General features: G+C 36.1%; 1 protein-coding gene across 5 annotated transcripts in view; it reads left to right on the top strand.

Moving 5' to 3' along the window:
* The window catches only part of SEMA3C (semaphorin 3C), a 171,182-nt gene that overhangs the window by 63,036 nt on the left and 83,386 nt on the right, over nt 1–24,760 (top strand). Inside the window, exon 2 of one of the 5 annotated variants that reach the window (XM_057730791.1) lies at nt 5,757–5,867. The exons of the other annotated variants lie outside the window; for them this stretch is intronic. The gene's annotated coding sequence lies outside the window, so the exon portion shown is untranslated. The remainder of the gene's footprint in view (nt 1–5,756; nt 5,868–24,760) is intronic. 5 annotated transcript variants of the gene reach the window in all.

Here is a 24,760-nt window from a genome sequence, read left to right as displayed (position 1 = left end):
GGATACCAAAACTTAGCAGTACACTTGTTATTAAAAACAAAGGAAGTGATTTCTAGACCCATAAACATTAGGGAAAGAAATGTTATCTAAATATGTATGTCTAAGTATAATTAGGATAAACCTGTATAATGCCTCATTTATATAGATAAAATAAATGTACTTCTTTTCACACACACACACACACACACAACAGGAAATTATCTTCAGTTTTCACCTCTATTTTCTCTTGGTTTTTTTGGCCTAAAAACTAAAGTGTGATGAATGCCTGTTTCAGGAGGGAGTTTTAGACAGAAGTTTCAAATGATGAAAGTTTCAAATACTGAAAGGTGAAAGAGTGGGAAAACATCTGAAAAATCAAAAGCTTCTATAAAGTCTGAGTGTTGCAGTGAAGGAGACAAATAAATGCAAGTAACGAGCCTGAACTTCATCCTCTTTCTTTTCTTTTAGATTATTGTAATTTTTTAAATTTATTTTTAATTTTTTTGGCTGTGTCGGGTCTTAGTTGCAGCACGTGGTATTTGTTGAGGCACGTAGGATCTTTTCATTGTGTTGCACAGGCTCTTCTTTGTGATGCACAGGTTTCTCTCTAGTCGTGGCATATGGGTTGTTTTTTGTTTTTTTTCTTCTTCTCTCTCTCTCTAGTTGCAGCGTACAGCCTCCAGGGCGCATGGGCTCTGTACTTGTGTCACAGGGGCTCAGTTGCCCCACAGCATGTGGGATCTTAGTTCCCCAACCAGGGATCAAACTCGTGTCCCCAGAATTGGAAGGGGGATTCTTTACCACTGGACCACCAGGGAAGTCCCTCATCCTCTTTAGATACCATTCAGTTCTATATGTCTAGGGTTCAGTTATAGTCAAATTGAAGTTGGATTGAAAGAAAGATTTGTCTTCTCCCTAAACTGACTCCTAAAATAAATGGAAAATAGGAATGAAGAGTTACATCTAATTCATACTTGCTCTAAGTAAAGCTGGGCCCAGTCTCAGCTAAAAACCATCTGGTCTAATTAAACTTTGCAGGGCTGTGTGAGAGGATGTAAAAAGCATGGGCTGTTATCTATACCAGCAGGTTCTTGAACTTGGGTGGCTGAACCTGATGTAACTCAAGATTCTTATTTCAGTTTATCTTAGGCATTTAAACATTTTTTAATTCATTTTATGAGCTTCATTTGAGCATGTGTGATTTGTAAACACCAATAGTTGATATAGGATTTACCTTACTTGATGGTTTCTTTGTAAAAATAAGGTCTGAAATTCCTCCTCCAAAGTTTGTGGTTTTATGACTTTACAACATAAAACTCTAATCTCAAAGTCTCTTAAGAGCTGTACCTCAGTTTGCTGTAGAGTATTCACAGAGATTTTCCACTTTGGAATATATCTGGGCATCTGCATAACTAGAAATTTTCCTCTGGGGTTTAATGTCAAGTCATCAGTTAAACCAGATGGAAGCCCTACAGGCAAATATCTTTGTTCTTTCATAATAGAGATTAGTGGGTCTCAAACCTGCTTGAACTTCAGTATCCTAAGGAAGGTTCATTTGAAGTATACATTTTTTGAGCCCCACCCAAAGGAATTGTTATCCAGTGGCTTACAGTAGGGTCTAGAATACATATTCTTATAATGCTCTCCTGGAAGCCTTCCTCATATACAGATAGATTTAGGAGCCTACATAATCTAGGGTCACAAATGCCTTAAGGGTATTTTCAGTTTGTCAATGAGCTAAGCGTGGCTGAGTCCTTTAGATGCTTGAAAAAATAAGGTGAAATTAAAGCAATAGCTTAGACAACATAACAGAATGCCACATATCAGGGTCCAGTATCTGAACATTGTTGAAGTTTTAAGGGAAGAAGAAAAAATTATCAGGCTATTTGATTCAGTTTCCGACTTTGTGAACATAGGATATCCTTGGTCATATTTAGAAACATCACAATTTATAACAAGATATTAACAAACATGTCATACAACTAAAACACTGGCAAATGTTTAGCTGGTAAAAATGAGCTGTTAGAAATTTTTAGTTTGTTTGGTTGGCAAAAGAATCTTTAGTTCCTTTAAAATATTCTTCATGCTGGCTCTAAGCTAATTGGTCTGATCAAAATGTTTCTTTCAGTATTATTGTCAAGTGGTCAGGAGTCTAGAGAAAGGGAAGAGCTTGCCAACCTCTCTAGGAAACAAGTTTTTGACAGACTTAAATGCTTACAAGTATATGATGTATTCTTGGATGGAGAAAAGACATTCATATTGGGGTATTACTACTATATTTTTTTAATTTAATATACCTTAAGCAAATCTTTTATCTAGTGATAAGTAATTTTGAGATGTTGTGGCTGATTTAGCAGTCGTGCAATTAAGACATTGTTTTGTTTTGTCTTTCTTTTTTGGTCTTCTCTTGCCTTTTCCTTTCCTTTCTTTGAACTGCTGAACATTTATGAAATTATTGTTTTGTTGAGTAATTTGTTGGGTTTAAGAACATACGGCATCGGGACTTGCCTGGTGGCACAGTGGATAAGGCCCCATGCTCCCAGTGCAGGGGGCCCAGGTTCAATCCCTGGTCAGGGAACTAGATCCCACATGCATGCTGCTACTAAGAGTTCACGTGCAACAACTAAGGAGCCGGCAAGCTGCAAAAGGAGCCCACCTGCCACAACTAAGAGCTGGTGCAACCAAAATAAATAAATAAATAAATAAAATATTTTTAAAAGTATATGGCATATGAACACATCCTTGAAAATTCAAATTCTCTCCCGTAAAGGACCCCATGTCACCAATGCCGAGTCCTGCATCGTTTGAAGTATTTATGTCCTCTTCTTGGAAGTTAGGAATTTGACTTCAGTTTAAGGAACACATATACATGTATAAGAAAGCAAAAAGAAATTAAAATTGATTAAATTCAAGACTCAATTTAATGAAAGGCTTAGGTGAAGGCAAAGAGACTTTCTTTTTAACATACATTGATGATGAAATTTGTGAGGTTGGGGCTCAGTGACTGCTCCTCCTGATCCCATTATCCAGTGGCATGTGGTTGTTAGAATGAAATAAGAGGGAGGAAGGGGAGGATGGAGCTAATGTTGATTTTTTGCTTCAAGCTTGGCCCAAAGGCTTTAATTTTCATTCCAAAGCATAGGACAGGCAAATGGAGTGACCATTTAGGTAGATTAGTACCTTGAATTTCTGTCATACTAGGTGGCATTGCGGGGGCGGTGGGGGGGTGGGGTGTGGAGGAGTCTCCTTGGTCTTTTCACTAAGGGCCATAGGCCCAGGTAAAGAATCAGATCTGTTTCTTTTCCGTTCTAGCTCCTTCAGCAGTAGAGAGGTGTAAGTTAATAAATTTTACTCAGTCACAGAAAGGTCAGTAAGATAATAAGATAATGTTTATAACATTTTTTTCCAGAAAAGAATTTATATCCACAATGCTCTTTTGTTTATTAATCCTTAAACTCTAAGATTAAAGTACACAGTTTTTATCGGCATAAATTCCTCTTCTAACCTACTTTTCCCAGCCATTGTAGGATTGTGTGTCCTTGGAAAATCTCTGGTCTGGGTGGCACCATTATTTTGAATGCTGTGCAGCCCGGCAGTGCCAGCGTCTCTCTGCTTTTGCTAATCTTTGTTCCTTCCAGGTTATCATTTTGTTAGTTCATGGTGAATTCATATTCTTGTTCTTTTTTTGTTTGACATGCTTTATCTACTAAACATAGGAGAGAATGGATAAAAAACAGCAAATGTTCTAAAATGCAGCCTTGAAGGGGTCATTTTTTAAGTTTAAATCATCTATCGAATCCATTGTTATCCTGACACCTTTATGAAATTGAAAGAACAGTACATTTTTACCTGCATATTCATGGAGAAGTTTTTAAGGAATAATAATTATAATTTTACAACTCAAAATTAGTAAGAATAGTTAATTAAAAATTCATTTTTTAATTTATGAAAGAGTATTTTAAACTGTGTTATCTGAATACATTTAATCCAAATATCTCCCCCTACACAAACCCTTTTTAAAGAAGCAAGAAATAAATTCATTAAAGGCTTATCTTTTATACAAATACATGATAATGAGACTGCTAAATACATGCCAAGTCTAGTTAAAACATAACATACGTGATTGAGAAAGAAATCTCTTTTTAAAAAGAGCTTCATGGTGAAGTGAAATCAACACACAAACCGAAAAAGTTATCTCCTCAGCTCAAACTGGTGTTACAACTGAATATTTCAAAGAAGGTAAACTCTTATCATTATAATCTCCCTTTATCTCTGTCAGTTCCTTAGAGTTTGCATCGTGTTGATTCTACTACAGTCCTCCAGGGTTATGATTAAGATCAAAGACTCCGGAGGCAGGCTGCCCAGGGACCCAGGCCTGATTCTGCCACTTATTAAATGCTGTAAACATGGGCACAATATTGAAACATCTGTGCTCAGTTTCTTCCACTGTGTAAGGATAAAAATAATTCTCATATATATGGTAACCATCCATCTTCGTTTACCTAGGACATTTCCCACTTATGCCAGTCGTCCTGAAGTAAGTATTACTAGCTCCCCCTTTCACACTCAAAAATGTCCTATTTTAGTTGAGAAATTATAGAGTTTCTTCTCTCAATTTTCTATCGTGAAGATTCACAATATGTAAAGAGCTTAGAGAAATGTTACCTATAAATGTAGGATTATTGTATTTCTTGTAAATTATTATATTTCTTGTCTATTATAATTCCAACATAAAGAAACAGAATTGACAAGGGAAATCCAGGAGTTGTACATGCCCTGTGCAATAACATAATAGACAGTGGAGTAGCATGGGCGTCCTAAACACTCTCAAAAGGCTATTTTCAAAGAATCAGATTTTGTCTTGTCTTACATATAAATATAGAAACAAAGTTGTTATATCAGTAGGTCTGCGTTCCAAAATTTTCAAACCAAAATTTGCATAGTAAAATGTAAAAAATGAAAAATAATGTTATTGATAGAAAACATGTATGGAAGTTAGTCTTGGTCTCTCAAGCAGATATTATTTTAGGCAAACAACAGGTTATACATTAGCCATAATGTAGGTGAGTTTAATTTTTGAATAAACATCTTCTCCACAAAGATATAAAAGAGCACAGATGGCCACCCATTAATACAATGGATACAGGCCTGATATTCGCCCTATAAGCATCAGTATACCTGCGCTGATATTAAAATATTGAAAAACCCCAAGTGACCCTTTCCCAGCTTGGTTACCTAAGCCCTGCCCAAGAGCCTTGGTCTCACCCAGGATCCAACAACTAAGATGTTTATTTCTGCGCCAGCTGTGAACTTGGCTCTAGCTTAAGGCTATGACCTTTCTAATGGGAGGTACCTGTGCTGTTCCTTTAATAGCACCCCCTCACCTCTAGTGGATGGCATAAGAAAATTGTTCCAAAGCATAATCAGGTAAAGGAGAGTAAGTTTCCCCTCTGCATGTAAATTCATAAGCTTGTGCAAGTTCATATGGAGTCTGCTCTGAAGATCACCTCAAGCAAAGGACAGATGGGAACTCTTAGAAAGGCTTTCAGTCATTGTCTTTGACAGCATTTTCGGAGGAGAAGGATATAATTTTCCAGAATTAAAGGAGTATTTTTATCAATAATCTCACTTAAAGTTTGTAACCTATTTTGGGGGATCATTTTAATGCCTAATTTACAATCAAAATATATTAGAGCAAAATAATTTTTAATTGTGTAATAACCTTAGTTTTCATTATGGAGATTATGCCAATGAAATTATTTTCTTTTCTTTGTAAGGATGGCAGAAAAGAATCTCGTTTTCTTTTGAAGAAATTTGTGACTAGCAAGTGCCACCAGCTACTGTTCCAAAGGGAGAGACATGCATTTCAAATCAGTGACATCAATAAGGTCAGGGATTAAATTACACATGTAACAATAATGTGAGGAGCAGATGTATGAGAGTATCTTGATTTTCCACAGGGCTTGCTTTCAGAGACCCAACTAGGGACTGTAGCAAAGGGGTTCTTAGGCTTCTAACAAACTGTGTCTGAGTCTTGCTGTAGTGCCAGGGTGATGATGAAGTGCTTCATCTCTAGCAACACTCTGTCAGTGTGTTTGCGTTAGCAACCTAAGTAACTCTGCTCAACAGTAATAAGCACAGGCATTTAAAGAAGGCAGAGGGTTTCAGAAGTGTGGAAAACAAACCAAAACAAAAATTCTTGATGGTATTCACATTTCAATCATATTTTTATCATATTAAAATCACTTCTATCATTAAAATTACTTCATATTAAAATTACCATTTTCACTGGTGTAATTTCTGATGTGCAAATATAGCAAAAACTAATATTCTCTCTTTTCATGAAAATGTACCACATTTGAGGCACATTTTGATTTCTTTTTACTAATAGTGGACTGTATTAAACCTTGTTTTTTTTTTATCACTTGGCATCTTTTGTGGCCATTTTGGACTGTGATGGCCTGTTCTTCCCTACGTGTTCCGATACCATTATCCATGAAAATGCAGTTTTCCCTCTCCTGCTCCATGAGGGATTTCAGCTGATTCTAGTACTTGGTTATTTTTCTCCCCTCTGAACTCAGTGATTACTGTCGGTGGTACTAGGTATGATAGGCTGAATAGTGGCTCCCTGAAAGATATCCACACCATAACCCCTGAAACCTGGGAATGTTACCTTATATAGCAAAATTGACTTCACAGATATGAAAAAATTAAGCTCTTAAGACCTGGTGATTATCCTGGATTACCCAGGTGAGCCCTAAATACAATCACAAATTTGCTTATAAGAGAGATTTGACACAGACTAAGAGGAGAAGGCAGAGGGAGCGATTGGAATGAGGTTTTTTCTCGCCAAGGAATGTCAGTAGCCCCAGAAACTGGAAGAGGCAGAGAACAAATTCTCCCCTAGAGTATCCAGAGGGAGCATGGTCCTGCCAAGACCTCAGTTTCAGCCCAGTAATACTGATTTTGGACTTCTGGCATCCAAAAGTGTGACAGAATAAATTTATTCTCTGAAAGCCACAAAGCTTGTAATTTGTTATAGCAATGAGGAAACTTACTCTTTGATTCAGAAACTGTGCATGTATAGATTTACATACCCTTTCTTTTGAAAAATACAACTTTCAACAAATCATAGATACAGAAAAACTACAAAAATCTTCATTAGAAATAAGTTATCGAATGAGTTAGCACATACTTGTGTAACTACCACCCAAACTGAAAAATACATGTAGTTCCCTTTCGTCCATCTCAATAAAGATCCTCTCCCTTCTTCTTGACTGTATCTACTGTCCTGGTTTGTAACAACATAGATGAATGTAGCCTGGTCTTGAACTTTATGTAATTAGAGCTGTATAGCATATTTTTTTGTCTGACTTATTTTGCTTAATATTTTGTTGAAAGATTCATTGACATTGTTATTGGTAGAAGTAGTTTATTCTTTTTTATTCTATAGAATTACCCATTGTAGGAAAATACCATAGTGTGTTTATCCATTCTCCTGTTCATAGACATTTGTGTCATTTCCAGTTTGAGGTTAACATGAATAAAGCTGCTATGAACATTTTCATACCTAGCTTTTGTATACCAAGGAATTGCATTGCTGAGTCATAGAGTACGCATGTGTTCAAAATGAACAGATAAAACCAAATTATTTTCTAAGTGGTTATACAAATTTATATTTCTTCTAGCAGCATGTGAAATTGTTCTATATCCTTGCTACACTTGAAAATGACCATATGTTATTTTATTTTACTATTTTTGTATTGAGGTACATTTGACATACATTATATTAGTTTCAGGTGTATGACATAATGATTTAATATTTGCAGGTATTGAAAAATGATCACCACAATAAGCCTAGTTAGCATCTGTCACCACACATAGTTATAGAATTTTTTTCTTGGGATGAGAACTTTTAAGATTTATTCTCTTAACAACTTTCAAATATGCAATACAGTATTATTAACTATACTTGCCATGCTGTATATCACATCCCCGTGATTTATTTATTTTATATCTGGGAGTTTGTACCTTTTGACCCTTTCACCCATTTTGCCCACCCACTTCAATCTTCCACCTCTGGCACCATCAATCTGTTCTCCGTATAGATAAGCTGGGGTTTATTTGTTTGTTTTTATAATTACACATATAAATGCGATCATACAGTATTTGTTTTTCTTTTTCTGACTTATTTCACTTAGCATAATGCCCTCAAGGGTCATCCTTGTGTTGCCAGTGGCAAGATTTCATTCTTTTTTATAAATGAATAATATTCTACTGTATCTATATATGTGTGTGTGTGTGTGTGTGTGTGTGGCTCATTTCTTTATCCATTTATCTGCCAATAGACACTTAGGATGTTTCAATATCTTGGCTATTATAAATAATGCTGCAGTGAACTTAGGGGTGCATATATCTTTGTGAGTTAGTGTTTTCATCTTCTTCAGATAAATAATTAGAAATGGAATTGCTGGATCATATGGTAGTTCTATTTTTCATTTTTTGAGGCGCCTCCATACTGTTTTCCATAGTGACTGAACCAATGTATATTCTTACCAACAGTACACCCGGGTTCGCTTTTCTACACAACTTTGCCAACGCTTGTCATTTCTTGTCATTTTGATAAAAGCCATTCTAACAGGTGTGAAGTTATTGATTTCTAGGAGTTCTTTTACATTTTGTATATCAGCCCTTTATAGGTTATATATATGAGTTTACAAATCTTCTATTATTTGGCTTGCTTTTCACAAGCTTAATGATGCTCTTGTATAAATGGAAATACAAAATTTAGTGTATTACAATTCATCATTCTTTTCTTTATGACATATTGTTTTTGCTCTATCCCTGGAGGTCCAGCGGTTGAGACTCTGTGTTTCCAATGCAGGCAGCATGGGTTTGATCCCTGTGTGGGGAACTAAGATCCCACAGGCCACACCTCCCCCCCCCAAAAAAAAAGAAAGAAATTTTTACCTATCCCAAGACCGTAGAGATAGTATTCTATTTTTATTCTCTAGGGGATTTATTCACTAACTGAACCTCAAAGTACTCTCACCTATAGTGCTTTTCTTTTTTCTTTGAAAAATTATTGTGCAAAGGTACATTATTATCTATCACATTCAGTAGCACCCCCCCTTTAACAAAATATATTTTTTTGCTTATGAATCTTTTTATTATGCATGAAATAGAGACCATGATAAAAATAACATATAGTCTATCAGTTTAAAAGATATATTAAAGCTTTAAAATCAGGGAAAAGTATTATGTCAGCAATGGTAATTTTTCCTTTTATGTATCTACTCTACAAAAGCATTGAAGTTCTTTAATTATTACTATTACTAAAACTTAGTCTTGCTACTTCCCCTCTGGTTTGAAATTCTAGGTGGTAAAGCTGTGTATAAATGATACAAAATGAAAGCTAAATAAATATTCTTGTATTATTTTTTATGCAGAACAGTAACTGTAGAATTAAGCAATTAACTACTCATGGTAGAATTAGGTAGACATACTTAAAGCTAAATTTAGAAACAGCTGCAAAATGATGTTTTGTATGACATTCAAAAGCTGGATGAAAGAGGCAATAAAATCTCTTACATTAAGAAACATGTGTTGCTGTGAAACATGATAAGGGGAAGTGAGTTTATAAGTGATCTTATCATCTCCCCAAGTAAGAGACTGTGGTCAATTTCAAGAGAGGGATTCTAGAGTTAGAAAAAGGCAGAATTCCTTGATCTAGATTCTACAACAAAATTGTCATGAACAGACCCATCATAGATGGAAAAAATGAAAGGAAAATATGGGCGAAAAATGACAAAGTTCTATAAAATACAAAGGTTGAGTAAATTATTTGTAAGAAATAAATACTTCATTAAAATAAGGTAAAGAAAGGATGATGAAAAAGAATGCTCAGTTGGAAGAAATGTTCGGACTCAGAATATTTTGCCTGTGTTTTCTAAATATACATAAAAGAGGAATAGAAAGAGTACAAATCCTTTGAAAAATAAAAACATCGAAAACTATAAAAAGGATGGGACTAAGAAGTTGTTTTAGACTTAAGAAAGCTACCTTTTTTTTCCCAAATGTATTAAGGGAAGAAATATTTGACAGTGCTCCATGACCTGACCTTGGCCATATTCTACGTCCAGGGTATGGAGACTTGAAGGTGGTAAAGTTATCATCTAATAATTAATAATGCTTAAATTTCTTGATTTATGCATAGTGCATACTTGTAGCCACACTGGCTCTCATGCCTGCTGCCACAGTAACCTGCAGAGACTACTCACTATTGGAAGACTTGTTGACTAATTATCAATACATTGCTGACTCATTGCCTGAAATGCTTCGTAAGCAAAATGAAAGTGCCAAGTGAATTTGCTCTTATTACTGTTGGAAAAGGCAAAAAACTACTCTGTACCAGTACTATTCAAATTCAGTCTTCCATACGTGGCAGAGAATGCCCACAGCTGTTATCAGTCCGCAGTGTGGTAAATACAGAGAATCAGAGTACAACCATTTAAGAGAGTACTCTCATGTCACCTGAATCTAATGTTAAAAAAATTGGGGATTGCATTTTGTATGGATGAGTTGTTTAATTTTCATTTACCTAGAAATTCACTTTTATTCTATGTTACAAAAATAAACGAAACACTTCTTCTTCACTAACCCTTCAAAGGGTTAGTCTATACCACTCTGGCCTTAGATTCCCTCCGTGGTGAATGACAGATAGTTGAAGTCAGGCAACACTACCTGCTGGGACAAATAATTCTTTCTCTTCTCTTCTCCCTCCCTTTCCCCCAAATTGAGTTCAAAATTGAAGGCCAGTGTAAGCAATTTTTATTGAACAGGCACAGTCTCCCAATCTCTCTGAAGCATTCTTGAGGTTTCTAAAATAAATAATAAGAATTTTAAAAAGTGCCCACACTTGTGGGACAGATGCATCTGGTTGCGTCTAATCTGCGTAAGAATGGACGTGTACTCACTGTGTTACAGTGGAAAGAACTTTAAAGTCAGGTTTTCCTGGATTCTAATCCTGACTCGAGCACTCCCTAGCTATAATCTATCAACACACTTAACCCCTCTAAGCATAATTTCTTTACATATAAGGCATGAATTACAAAATGTACACCTCATAGTGCAAAGATTAAATGTATGTAATTAAAACATCTATCTCAGTGCCAGTAAAATAGTATGTTATTAATAAATATGTCATTATTTTCATTTCTCACAAGAGAAAGTGGGAATTGGGTAAGACGTTATAGAAAGTGTAGTATTGGCTAAGCCTTAAAAACATGGAAAAGTTAGCAAGGCAAATAAGGCAAAAGAGACTTGTATGAATATAGCTGAGAAGCATGAGGTAAAAAGATTATTTTTAAGACATTACAGACAGCTCTACTGACAGAAGCATAAAGATCAAGGAGCAAATACCAAGTGCTGGGCTGAGGAGGTAAGCAAGGGTCAGGTCATGAAGTGTCTTGCTTAGTACACTTGTAGGCAAGGAATTTTCTCTTTAGTTGGGACATTTATAACGTGAGTATATGGACCCCTACCTCCTATGCCCCTCACCCCCACCCCGTGGAACATGGAGGGATACTTGAATGAATTCCAGAGTTTCAGTGACACTCTGAAGTTTCACATGTTTTATGACTATGATCATATATGGAATTTTTGAGAAAAAAAGTACCCCATAGCTTCTAGCAAGCTTGTAACTATTGGTTTAGAAAACAAGAAGTCACTGAATAGATTTAAACTGAGACAGGAGTGCTATGTGTAAAAGACATTGCTGCATTTAGCTTTTAGATGGTACTTAATTCAGGTAGAAGCATGAAGCTGATGTGAGAGTTCCACTTGACTTATAGGGTAGTGTCTGAGTCTTTTATCCCTAGCTCCCAGCACTCTGCCCATAGTGTCTATGTTTCTCCAACATTCAATAAATATTTGAACACAGGATAAAACTAAAGGCAGGAGGAGCAGTTAGAAGGTTCATGCAATTATCTAGTCAGAGATGACATGTCAAGTGTCTAGATTTAAAGAGTGATAATTGGGATGGAGAAGAAATGACAGATATGAGAGACATTTTAGAGGTAAATCAGCAAGACTCAGCAACTGATTGATTGGCTGTGATGGAGGAATCAAGAATGACTTCCTGGTTTATAGGTTGGATGATAGATGTCTGTGCCATTCTGTGCCTCTCTTTAAAGGCAGTTATCTTATACTGCCTTACATTATATGACCTTGAACATACCATATCGCCTCTTGAAAAATATAGATTTCTAGAAAGTTTTATTTTTTAATTTTTATGGTATTCTCAATAGCAGTTGGTTTAGCAATGTCCAGCTAAGAAGTACTCAGGAAGTATATGTTGAAAAAAGTTAAAGATGCCATAGACAGTATAGTTCAATTTCTAGTGCCTGCAAGAATGATTACCTTTTGTACCCCATTTTCAAACTTTCTGCCAGTTTTTGCCTCACAACAGTTTTCAGTTTATATGAGAGAACAGGAACCTCTCATAGATTGGGAGTGAATAGCTAAGCAATATGACTGTGCTTTGTAAATAGTGAAGTAGGAGAGGTAGGGTTTGGGAGTTCCTTCTAGAAACTCAAAAAGAGCTATTTCTTGCTGATCTGTTTTATATTTTGACATTCTGATTTCATTTGGAAAGTTCTGCTCCTGAAGCAGTTGGGAATGAAACTCTCTGACAAAGAGAGATGTTTCACAGAACAGACACAGAGAACTTAGAGGGATATTTTCATGGTGGCTGTCTTATGTATCTTGAAAATGATTGCAATGATGTACTAAATTGGCACATTGCATGCATTTCCTCAAGAAGACATGGTCCATTGTTGGTTGGGTAGAGTTCAAAGGTTGGTGCCCTGATAGTATAAAAGATGGTGTGGTGAATTGGAAAGGACAGTGTTTCTAGTTCCAGAAAGACATAATTTCAGTTTCCTTCCATTGGCTGTTTTCAATTGTATGACCTTGAAAAAGATGTCTGATCTTTCTGAGAAATATTAACCATTATTCCCTGGAAATAAGAATAACAATAACAGTTACTACATCATGAGCAATATAATGTAACTGTAACTGTTCTTACTGCTTTAATTTATTACCTTAATTCACCCTAACAACAAATTCATGAGATAGATGATATCATTATCCCCATTTTACAGATACATAAATGGAGGCTTCAAGAAATTAAGTAACTTTGCTAGATAACACAAGGTGTAAGTGTCAAGGAGAGCATCTACCCTGGCACTCTGGACCAAGGGCCTACACTGTGTACCACTACAGACCTTGTAGGACTGTAATGAAGAGAAATAGTTTATGGAAAGTCTTAGAAAATAATATTGGACAAACATTTGATTCAATATTTTCGTAATACTAACATGACAATTAGATTTTCAGGGAGAACTATAGATGTCAGTACAACTTATAACATTGGATTTTTTAACGGAAAAATTAGTTTTGAACCTCAAATAATTAGCTTGCTCATTAATTTTTGTTTGGATCACATGTGTATATGAGATAGGGATTTTCTCTACCATAAATTGGGGAGAAAGCTTTTCTGCACGTGCTTTCTGTAGCTGTGCATAATGCTTCAGTCCCTCTCACCTGTTTCCTTCTTACACATTTTTGAGACTCTTTCCAAATTCTTTGTGTTAAGAGGAGAATTGGGCAAAAGTGCAAGTTATCTCTGATCTTCACAAAGTCTTGTGAAGAAAAGTAAGTTCAGCTTTTGGAGGATCTTGAAGCTTCAAATAAAAGTCATTGTCAAAAATTAGCACATAAATGCATAGACTCCAAAAACCATTCTTCTAGTCACACATTAATTAATTGATATTAATTCTGTAACCAGCAGCATAATATTTAAAATGAATTTGAGCCTTAAGGTCAGAAATAATTTTAAGGCCTTGAAGATAATAAAAATAGAGCTAATCCCTACAGAATAATGTGGGAGGGGCTTCTTTAGATAAAGTGGAAAGGGTTATCCCTCCAGATTTAGTGTCAATTCTGCTCATAATCAGAAGAAGGAAGCAGTCTTTGGAAGATTTGGTTAATCTCCTTGGCAGCAGCCCTGGTGTGTGTTCAACAGATAGGTCAGAGAAGACCCTCTGAATAAGTGTTTGTGGAAGGAACTATTTTTATTCCTGTGAATTTTTATTTTCATTAAGCAATTCACATATCTCTTATATGTGTTAAAATTTGAAAACCACTGCTATACTCAGGGAAAAGTAAAGGAGACCAAGTTCTCCCCCTGAGTATTCTTATCCACCTTGAATTGCTGGAGAACATGGACTTTGGGTCATACAGACTTACATTCAAAACTTGGGAAAGTTACCCAAGATTCATCCACATTTTTTCCCATATGTTTAAAGCAGAAAACAATAGCACAAGTTAATCGGATTGTTATGAAAGTTAAATGAATTAGTATAAACTTTCCATAGTAAATTAGGTACTTTGTATGTTCTCAATAGATAGTAGATAGTGTGAGTGGTAATTTAAGAGTGGCAGACTGGATAAAAATTTTAAAAAATTGTATTCTACAAAAATCATTTACTTTTGTGTCGGAATTTGAGACTTAATTTTGCTAGAATTTTAAAACGTAATTTTTTTATTGGTACACAGATTACACTTCAATACAAATTAGATGTTAATTCAACAACTTTATTTAGTACGATTAGCTCAGAAAACAACTGCAGAGTAATGCCTTAAAGCTATGACAGAAAAATACATTGTTTTAAAAAAAAACACACACACAGAGTTTTATTTTAATTATCTGTATATAGGTTAAAACAATTTGGAGGCTTGAATTGTACTGACTTGAATTAATTTTCCACTTGGGTGTTAAAAGACAATGTTGGTTGTTTTTATGTTCATTATTTATGAGTAATCATGCTTACAAAGTTTTAAAATTAGGGAAGTACAACTTGTAAGTCTTTGATGAAGAGAAACCAAAGGCAAATGCCTAACTAAAACCTGTTTATCCACTCCTCTGGTTTTAGGGCATAAAGTGGCTTGTTTGACTTAGTCTTGCTAAGTCACTTGGATTGTGTAATGTGAAATCTCTCAAATAACACCATTCCAAGTATCTACACCTGTCATTTTGTCAATAAAATATGTTTTGCTTTTTGAGATTCAGGGATAAAAATGACTATAAATCAGAGGAATGTAACTTCCCTCCACATTAAAAAGGCAACTGTGAGCTGTTAATACTCAGGTCAAACTTTTGGTTTTTAATAGCTTGTCACATCCTCTTTTAAGTATGCCTTATTTCTTCCAAAAGATTTTACTTGTACCTGGAAAATTAAAGAGACAGCCTTGGCTAATGTTTACGTCACGGAAGCAACAGCATTTTGTATAAAATAAATAAGCTTTGAATCCATATTCTGCTATTCTCCTTGAAGTGCATGCAGGAATGCTAAATATTTTGTCCCAGAGCAAAAGCAGAAAAGTGCAACACTGATCTTCTGTTTTGAAAGATTGAGTGAGGCTGCTGTCCACTCCATCTCAAAACAGAATCTCGTGAAATTTGGAAACAAGTGGTTTCCCGATCTAGGATGAAGTAAAGAGAAACCTCTTACATATACATTGAAAAGCCATTGTATATATGATGAGTCTTGGGCTTCTCAAAGCTGCAGGAAACATGGTCAGATCCTTTGTGCTTCTCTTGAAAAGAATCAAAGAGTAGCTCTTTTACTATGTAGAGGCACACTCCCAAGGACTGTTTAAATCTCCTCTCCAGCAGCTGAGCACTGCAGAGTCACTGACCTTGTATTTTAGACAGTGTAAGGGGAGAAAGAGACAAGAAAAAAATAGAAAAGGGGGCTTCTGCATTGAGTGACTGATGAATGTGTTTAAAGTGGAAATGAGCATGTCTCCACTGTCCTCTACATTTCCCCAAACTTGTTTCTTTGTTTTGAAGCCAAATGCAGTAACTTGGCTAAACAGTGAGTCATGTTGAATTAAATAATGTTTAGATAAAATAGCTATCTCTTTAGGAAAACATCTCTGTATTTCTTTGTTCATAAAGTCCAGTCCTTTGGATTTGAGATTTTGTGGTATACAGTTTATTGTATTTTTTTTTCATCTGTGTGCAGATGAAAATGGGTTTAATGATGCATCAAGTGAAAGCAGAGTTCAAGAATTTTGGTTAGTGGGAGGAGCTGGGTTGTTAATTTCCAAATAGTCCATCTTACTGAAAGTTGTGGGTGGTCTTCCATCATTCTGAAAGAATCTGGAGATGGAAAATTTTTGGCAATGTATAGTGGCTTTCCAGTTAGTGATAACTGGTATTTCTTTCCTTGTCTAGTTCAACGTTTTGTTACATGCAGTACAAACAGATTCCGGTATGAGAATATATTTAAATCATAAATGTCTGTAGAGAAAGTTTGCACTGCCTGATTCTAGATTAAAGAGTAATCACAATTCTTTTTACCTGCATGCCACTACTGACAGAATGTTGAATTGAGTCATCAGTATTATCATTCTCTTATTTCTAATTGAACACATCATGAAGAAGAATGTTAATAGGTTGAACTTTTTTCTAAGACTTCTGTCCATGCATATTTATTTCTATGCAGGCATCTTATAGTTGCATTATACAAATGTTTAATTCTAGTTTATTCACTTAATATTGTATCATAAAATAATCTCACTCTTGAGAACTCTTTAATTGTAGAATGATCTTTGTAAAACGTATAAGTTATCATGTAATGTGCTTTCTCAGATTTTGTCATCGGTGTGTCAAGCAACTTAGAAAAAATTCACAATCACGTTGGTTTTATATACAAGGAATTTACTGTTACTTGTGTGACACTCAAGAAGTTTGCATTTTTGCAAGTTGGCTGATTCCTTGCTTCTGCCCACCCAAACCCCCCCAACACCTTTTTTTAATCAATTCTAAAAACTTCTAAACATATTTGAATCTTTCACCTCAGTGTTTCAGCACAAGCTCTTTCTTCTCCCTGGAAAATGCTTATCTCTTTATTAACTCATGTTGGTCCTTCAGGTCACAGCTTATGTGACCCTCACAGAAGCTTTTCTGACCCCTGATGTAAAGCAGCTGCCCTTGCGTTAAACACTTATCCTGTCTTTTACCATACTTTGTGCATTTATTACTGTGGTTAGGTTATTAATTTAGTAGAGTGGCTCAACTAATATTTGTTGAATGAAGAAATAAAATCAAGCACTTCCTTCTTTTTAAGATTTCCTTGTTATTTCCAGAAAGACTTAATCTTCCTTCCTCAATGCTGTCTTAATTTCCTGAGTCATCTTCTTGTACTGCTGTTGACTATCCATTTTGAGGGGAAAGACCAAGAATTTTCATCTTTTAACTGGCCCCTGGCTCATCTACTAGCTGTTGAATGATTGAATAAATATATACCTCAAAGAATATTTTCACTTTGTGAAGATCCTGCTGTCTTTTTTTTAAATGTAAGCTTTACATCACAGGGAACTGTGGCATGAAGGGTCAGAGAACTTTATGGGGATGAGATGGGACGAGAAAATTCACTCAGCACGTGGAATCTGCTAATACTCTTGTTCTACTCAAGTATGCTAACTAGAAGTTCCCTCTGGAGGGCCACAAGGTATACAAAGAAAGTTTTATTGAAAGCATGGAAAATCAATAAATAGTATAAATGTTGTGATAGACAAGTGTTAGATGCTATTGTAAGAATCTTTCCATATGATGGCTTGTGTAGGGAGTGGTTCACTTTAGAGATTAGAGTTGGGGAGTGGTGTCTACTGTATTCTCTCTGCCCTGGGATTTTGCTGCAAAGGGACACCATGTAAGCTCTTCACCCCTCCCCACTGCAAACAGCTGAGTCTGAGGTATTGTCTTCCTACCTACTGTTCTCACCTTGGACCCACTGTTTTTGAATAACTTGCCCCAAAGTAGCTTTTCCAGAAGTGTCAAGAGCTCTGGAAAAGAGATATCAGATGAGGTGTTTCCTGCTGCATGAGTTTATCTCCCTTGTTTACATCTTAAGTGGACACTTCCTGACAGTAGGGATGTCAGTGATAATGACAGCTCAGCTTATCCATGCTGTCCTCTACAGCTTAGCAATAGGTCCAGATTTGGTTCCGCTTTCCAGAAGTGACTTCCTTGTAGTTTAAGGACCCTTAAGACATCTTAGCTATGCCCTAATTGTATATCCTCCATATTCTGAGATAGACTCCAGCCACCACTTGCCACATACGTGGAGCCAAAGATTGGCATCTAACTTTTTTTTTTTAGAAATTAAAAAAATTTTTTTTAAATTAATTTTATTGAAGTATAGTTGATTTACAATGTCGTGTTAGTTTCAGGTGTACAGCACAGTGATTTAGGTTTGTTTCTGTTTTTGTTTTCATTTTGCTTTCTTTTGGCCGTGCTTCCTGGCATGTGGGATCTTAATTCCCTGGCCAGAGATACATGGAACCCCTGCCCCCTGCAGTGGCAGCACGGAGTCCAAACCACTGGACGGCCAGGGAATTCCCAGCATCTAACATTTGCTAAGTCAGCTTTCATGTCTCCCAAGTAAGTTTAGAGGAAGGAAAATCAGAATTTATAATTCTCTGGTTGATTGAATCACACAACACATAGGGAATATGCTTTAGGTAAGGGGAAAATAGCCTTGGTTTTTGGTTTAGCTTCTTTTACGGAAAAGACATAGTTGTATTACTGTAAATTACATATTTCTAAGATAGATATTTAGAGAGGGACTTTCTTCTTATTAGACTTATAGTAATAAGAAGGATTACATTAGCTTTACAGATATTTTACAATAGTAGATAATACTTGTAAACAGTTAAAAAGAGATTATTTTCATGGACATTTTTATTGCTGCAGGGAACATTGGAGATCATTCTGGTTAATAAATAACCTCATTCTTCCTTTTATTTTGTAGATGTAAGCCTTAAGGCGGGGGAAATAGAAGGGGCGTGATTGGGTGAAGGGGGTCCTGTATCAACAAATGGTAAAGCTAGAACTTCAGCCCCAGTTGGCTCATTCCACAGCTGGGCCTTCCCCCCCATATACCTTACCTTTTAATAGTAATAAATTATTATGAAAACCTTAATTTTAAAAATTTGATAGCATTTTTTCTCATTTTATTGGTTCATGCTCATAATTTTTAATTCACTAAGATTAAAAGATCATAAAATATGGCAGAAAAAAAGGCAGAGTGTGAATGAACGAAAAACTTTGTTCTATATTTAGAGGCAGTTTCAGGTGCAAAACTATACAGAAGACAGAGTGGGTCTTCACAAATCATGCAATATAGCCCTCCACTGCCCAGTCCATGGCATTTTAAATCCTTTCAAATGATCTTCCAAGCAGCCTTTAAGAGAAGAGAAAATTCAAAGGGGAAATTGAGCAAATATCAGCAGATCTGAAACCTGATATCATCTAGAGGATGAAGCGGTCCAATTTAAATTACATTGAAATTACTACTTGAGTTATGAGTAGGAGTTAGAAAAAGGCAGGAAAAATCCTGTCAGCAGGAGGAATAACATGTACAAAGGTCCTGAGGCAGAAAGGAGGAAGGCAAGTTTGAAGATGTGAAAAGAATGTCAGAAGGGCAAGAACACAGAATAGCCAAATAGTGAGTGATGTTTAAGATTTTCTAGTGAGGTAATCTTGAGCCAAATTATAGCCAGCCTCAAAGGCCACGTTAAGAATTTTAGATTTTGTTCTAAAAGTAATGGAAAGCCATTCAAGACAGGAAGAGAAGGCTTAAAAGTAGAATGATCATTCAAACCATGAATCTCTTGAGAGTGTAAAGGGGACAGTATTGATAATTACAATAGTAAAACAGTCCAAACCTGGGCTGTTTGGGGCAGACCAGGATGAGAATCATCCTTAAAGGTTCTTATATATTGGTTAATTTTCCCTTTTGATGCAGTGCCTGAGAGAGACATTCTGTATTCACTGTTGCCCTTACCTGGCCAGACTCACTGAATAGAACTATTTCCCGTATTCTTTTTTTCTTTTTTAATTAAGTAATTTATTTATTTATTTTATTGCCTGCATTGGATCTTCGTTGCTGCAGGTGGGCTTTCTCTAGTTGCGGAGAGCAGGGGCTTCTCTTCTTTGCGGTGCGCAGGCTTCTCATTGCAGTGGCTTCTCTTGTTGTGGAGCACAGGCTCTAGGCGCACAGGCTTCAGTAATTGTAGCTCATGGGCTCTAGAGCGCAGGCTCAGTAGTTGTAGCACATGGCTTGGTGGCTCAGCAGCATGAGGGATCTTCCGGGACCAGGGCTCAAACCTGTGTCCACAGCATTGGCAGTCGGATTCTTAACCACTGCGCCACCAGGGAAGCCCCTCCCTTATTCTTTCTTTCATCCATTTTGCAGTTTGCTTCCACTTGGCCAATCATGCCCATCTGTCAAAAACATAGGAAAGTGGAACCTTTTTACCACTTACATGAAGTTATGTATGACTCTCTGATCTCACTTTCATGTAGCTTTTCTCGGACTTGCTGTGATGATTTAATGAGAACAGCATCATTGAGAATTTGATTATTCTCACGTTATTTGGAGTATGTTCTCCTCTCCCCCCCCCACCTCAACCCCTTGCTCCTCAGATTGGCAAAGAAAAAATTTGAGAGACTGAGACATTTCTTATACTACATTTGACACTGCACAGACTCATGTGCAGGTCAATAACATGATAAAAACGCAATAAATAGTGTTTTAAGTTGTCAGTCTCATTGAAAAACAAAAGGATATCTGATTGAGTTCACAGATTAAGGAATCCACCTTGCTTAGAATCCTGGCTCTAGCATCTTCTCTTCATTACTATGTGACCTTGGTTAGATTGCTCAAATGAACTGAATTTTAGTTTCCTTAAATGTGGAACAGGAATAATATTAAAGCCTAACACGAAGGTTTTAAATGCAAATTAAAAAAATTTTAAGCACCCAGAACAGTTACTCCTATTGTTAAACCCACAAATGGTAGCTATTTGGGGCTGTTATTTTTGAGCAAATGTGATTTTACTACATTCCTTCTGGTCTCTTTGCCTTAGGAGTGAGGAACTTTAGTGTCAGCCTGCTGACGTTTCACTGGTCTTATCTTTATCTGCCTGTTTGTCCTAAAGGGATAGGTGACGTTCAGTTTCTAACCCAGTTTTGAGATACTGAGCCTCAGGGAGAGAATGCGTCATTTAAGCCCACTCTACTTAAAATTCTTCTGAGATAAGACATTCAAGAAAGGAAATTATCCTGTCAGTAGCCATGTCTCCAAAGTAAAAAATATGCTAAGGATTAACTTTAAAATCAGTAGGTGTGCATTCTGCCAGAAGGAGAGCTGAGGTTTATGGTAAGGAAGCTATCATGGTGGGCTTAGCCAAACAATATAACAGAATGTACGGCAAGATTTGGAATTGTCATAGATGCCTGGTATGTTCATAGCAGTGTGCTCTTTTGTGAGCAGATGTCTAGCCTGCTGTGACAAGAGCTCAATAAATATGTATTGAATATATAAATTAATAGCACATCATGAACTTTAAATATAATTAATAAGCTACTATTGCATATGCTTCTCATAAAGAGAACCCTGGCAATTGATTTCCAATCAAGTAATCTTTTGTTTGTTTCTGAAATTTACAAAAGACCAAAGATAATATAGTATTCTGAGGGGATGAGTTCCCCTAATTAGTAGCTTAATAGATATATATTATTAATAAAAGAGAACTCTAGACTCTCCTTCTTCCACCAAGATCACATTTCTGAGCACATGAATAAGTTCTTACTGACTTAGCACCTCAGAAATGTTAAGATCACTAACAGAGAACAAAGGTTAATTCTTAATATGGTTAGGGATGGAGTGTTATTTACAGACAGAATATACTCGGAGTATTAAACTATGTTGTAATTGCTATAGCAGTGCATTGACTATATTCAAATGGTCCCAGAAGCTTATATTCCTAGGGTTTATATTTGGGGGGAACTTACTGTTCTCCCAGCATTGGCTAAATTCTCAAGGCTCACAATAGTTTCCATAAAAGAAAAGCCCATGTCAATACATGAATTTCAGGTAAGCATATCATGCAACAAATTTTCCCTTAGGGAAGACTGGCATGGAAGGTATTACAGTAATTTTCCATCCTAGAACTCTACAATAATGTGGATTTCAGGATAGAAGCATGCAGTATTTTTTTTTTAATACTGTTTCCCAGGAGATTTTCCCAGGGCCTTGGAGACCTACACTGCCCTTTGTGGGGCCACTGCATTTTCTAACACCACATACTCTCAAAGTTCCTTCTCAGTCAGTTGAGCATATCCTGAGAAGCAGCTCAACTAGCTGTACCTCCAGTTCTGTTAAAAGGATGACAATTATTAAGATGTAAAGATGTAGGACAGTGCCATTCTGTGACTTGTTTAGATGAGAGACCAGTAATTGTGAGTTCCTTCTCTCACTGTAGCCAAATCATTAAATGTCATTTTCTCTAACTGTAGCCAAGTTATTGAATCATTTATTGACTTAAGTTAGATCTACATTAAACCAAAACGATGGATTATTCAGTCATTCTTTTTCTCGATAAAAATCCTATATGCTTCGAACTTATCTCTTTATTCCTTAAGAAAAAAAAAAAAGGTACATTTTGATTTCTCTATTTTTCCCAAGCCCCAAAGTTCAATTATGGCTAACTAACAGCAATTTAAATAGCGTTTTAAAAGAATAGCCTTAGCTTCTAAGCTTCTAACAGAGGCACTTGCAAAGTAAATCTTCCTTGGTTAACAGCTGTCAACTGTCAGTGAGCTATAGGTAATTAAATTTGAAGATAGCTTTATGGCCTAGACAAAGCGATAAAATCCTTGGACCAGAAAGGTCTTAAGTTAATGCAGTTATTGCTCCCTCTGGTATTTGAATTACTGCAAGAAATTGATTATTTTCTAATGACACAGATAAAGAGAACTGCCATTGTTTGTTACATGCAAGTAAAATTTAGTTGAGTGTGTTTTCCCAGCTCAGATCACACTCTTGGTTTTATTTCAATATAGATTAGGAAAAGAAGGCAAAAAAAAAAATTTTTTTTTTTAAATACCCAAACTAAACAAACCATGGTAGAAAGGGTGAGAAGGTGTTAGAGACTGTGAATACTGGAAAAATGTTATCAGTTAGTAAGGGTTTAAACAACAGGAAATGAAAACCTCAATTCAAGGTGCCTACAAAAAGTAAGAATGTTTTAAAAAATCACATATAACAGAAGTAATCCTATAAAGAACAGTTCTACAGTTAGTTCAGACATTAAATTATTTCTTATAGAACTCAGCATTTTTCCTAAATTTCTGCTTGCCATTTTCAGGTAGCAATCTTTGTGGTAGCAGCAACTGCTGAAAGTGTCATATGCTCACTTACCAATGTCCAGAGGCAGAAAAAGAAATCACCTCTATTTTGTGCCATTTTTAAGACCCAAGAAACCTCTTCTAGTAACCTTGCAGAAGGCTTCCCTGTAAGTCTTATTGACCAGAACTAGTCACATGGCCACAGTTAAGTCACTCACTTGCTGGGGGTCCACTATGGTTGGCGCAGATCAGCTCTGCCAACAGGGAAGAAAAAGAGAGTATCTGTTAGACAGAGGGGCAGTGATCTCTCCCACTGAAAGGAGCACATTGATCCTCTACAGTTGCTGGTAATACATCCTTTGAGCTCTGTATTAACATAACCAATTTATAGATGAGAAAATCAAAACCTGGGAAAATAAGGTAGTTTTCTTAAAGTAACAGATTAGTAAGTGATAAAACTGGGACTTCAACTCAGAACTGTCTGACTTCAATTATGTACTCTCTCCACAGTATCACACTGCTGACTGTCATGACTCACTTTGAGTTTCAATTGCAGAGCTACTCTTTTTGGATCTAACAATCAATGCATCTCTGTGTTTTGCTTTTCACTTTAGATTTACTCTTAGAGCTGTTTACTCGCAGAGCTTCATACCATCCTTGAGACGAATTAGAAATCTCTCCCTGCAGATTTGAAATTTCTAATGGCAAATTAGTTACCTAATTTTATATGCTTGTGGGACATTTCCACTTTTATTTGAATTTAATCTATCAACACTCAAGTAATCTCTTTACCAAAGAAATTTCCCTTTCAAATCCCTCAAAATTAATAAAGGCCATGTTCATTTATCATGTTCTTAGTTTACATCTTTGGAAGATGATCACCTCTTCCTTTCACCAGCTTCATACAAAATCATTCCAAATCCTTTAAGTGTCCCTCACATCAACTCTTCTCCTTTCTATTTCTGGCATATTAGGTCTTTTATCAATATCATATCTGGAACAGGGACTTCTTAGGTGGCGCAGTGGTTAAGAATCTACCTGCCAATGTGTGGGACATGGGTTCGAGCCCTGCTCCAGGAAGATCCCACATGCCACAGAGGAACTAACTATTGAGCCTGCGCTCTAGAGCCCATGAGCCACAACTATTGAGCCCATGTACTGCAACTACTGAAGCCCACTCACCAAGAGCCCGTGCTCCGCAACAAGAGAAGCTACCTCAATGAGGAGCTGCACCACAATGAAGACTAGCCCCCACTCGCCACAACTAGAGAAAGCCTGTGTGCAGCAACAAAGACTCAGTGCAGTCAATAAATAATAAATAAATAAATAAATTTATTAAAAAAAAATATCTGGAACAACATTTCTTAGTTTTCCAGTCTCACATGCCCCAGAATTATCCTGCACACCAAATTATTATTCTTAAAAATTATTTATTAATTTACTGTCCTGCTCAAATAATTTGAGTAAATTCTACATGTGAAAAAAAGAAATATTAAATATACTAATAAATATAAA

Source organism: Hippopotamus amphibius, chromosome 4, assembly GCF_030028045.1.
Source record: "Hippopotamus amphibius kiboko isolate mHipAmp2 chromosome 4, mHipAmp2.hap2, whole genome shotgun sequence".
Taxonomy (NCBI): domain Eukaryota; kingdom Metazoa; phylum Chordata; class Mammalia; order Artiodactyla; family Hippopotamidae; genus Hippopotamus; species Hippopotamus amphibius.
The sequence above is the reverse complement of the archived record's forward strand: the minus strand, read 5'-3'. Positions and strand labels throughout refer to the sequence as shown.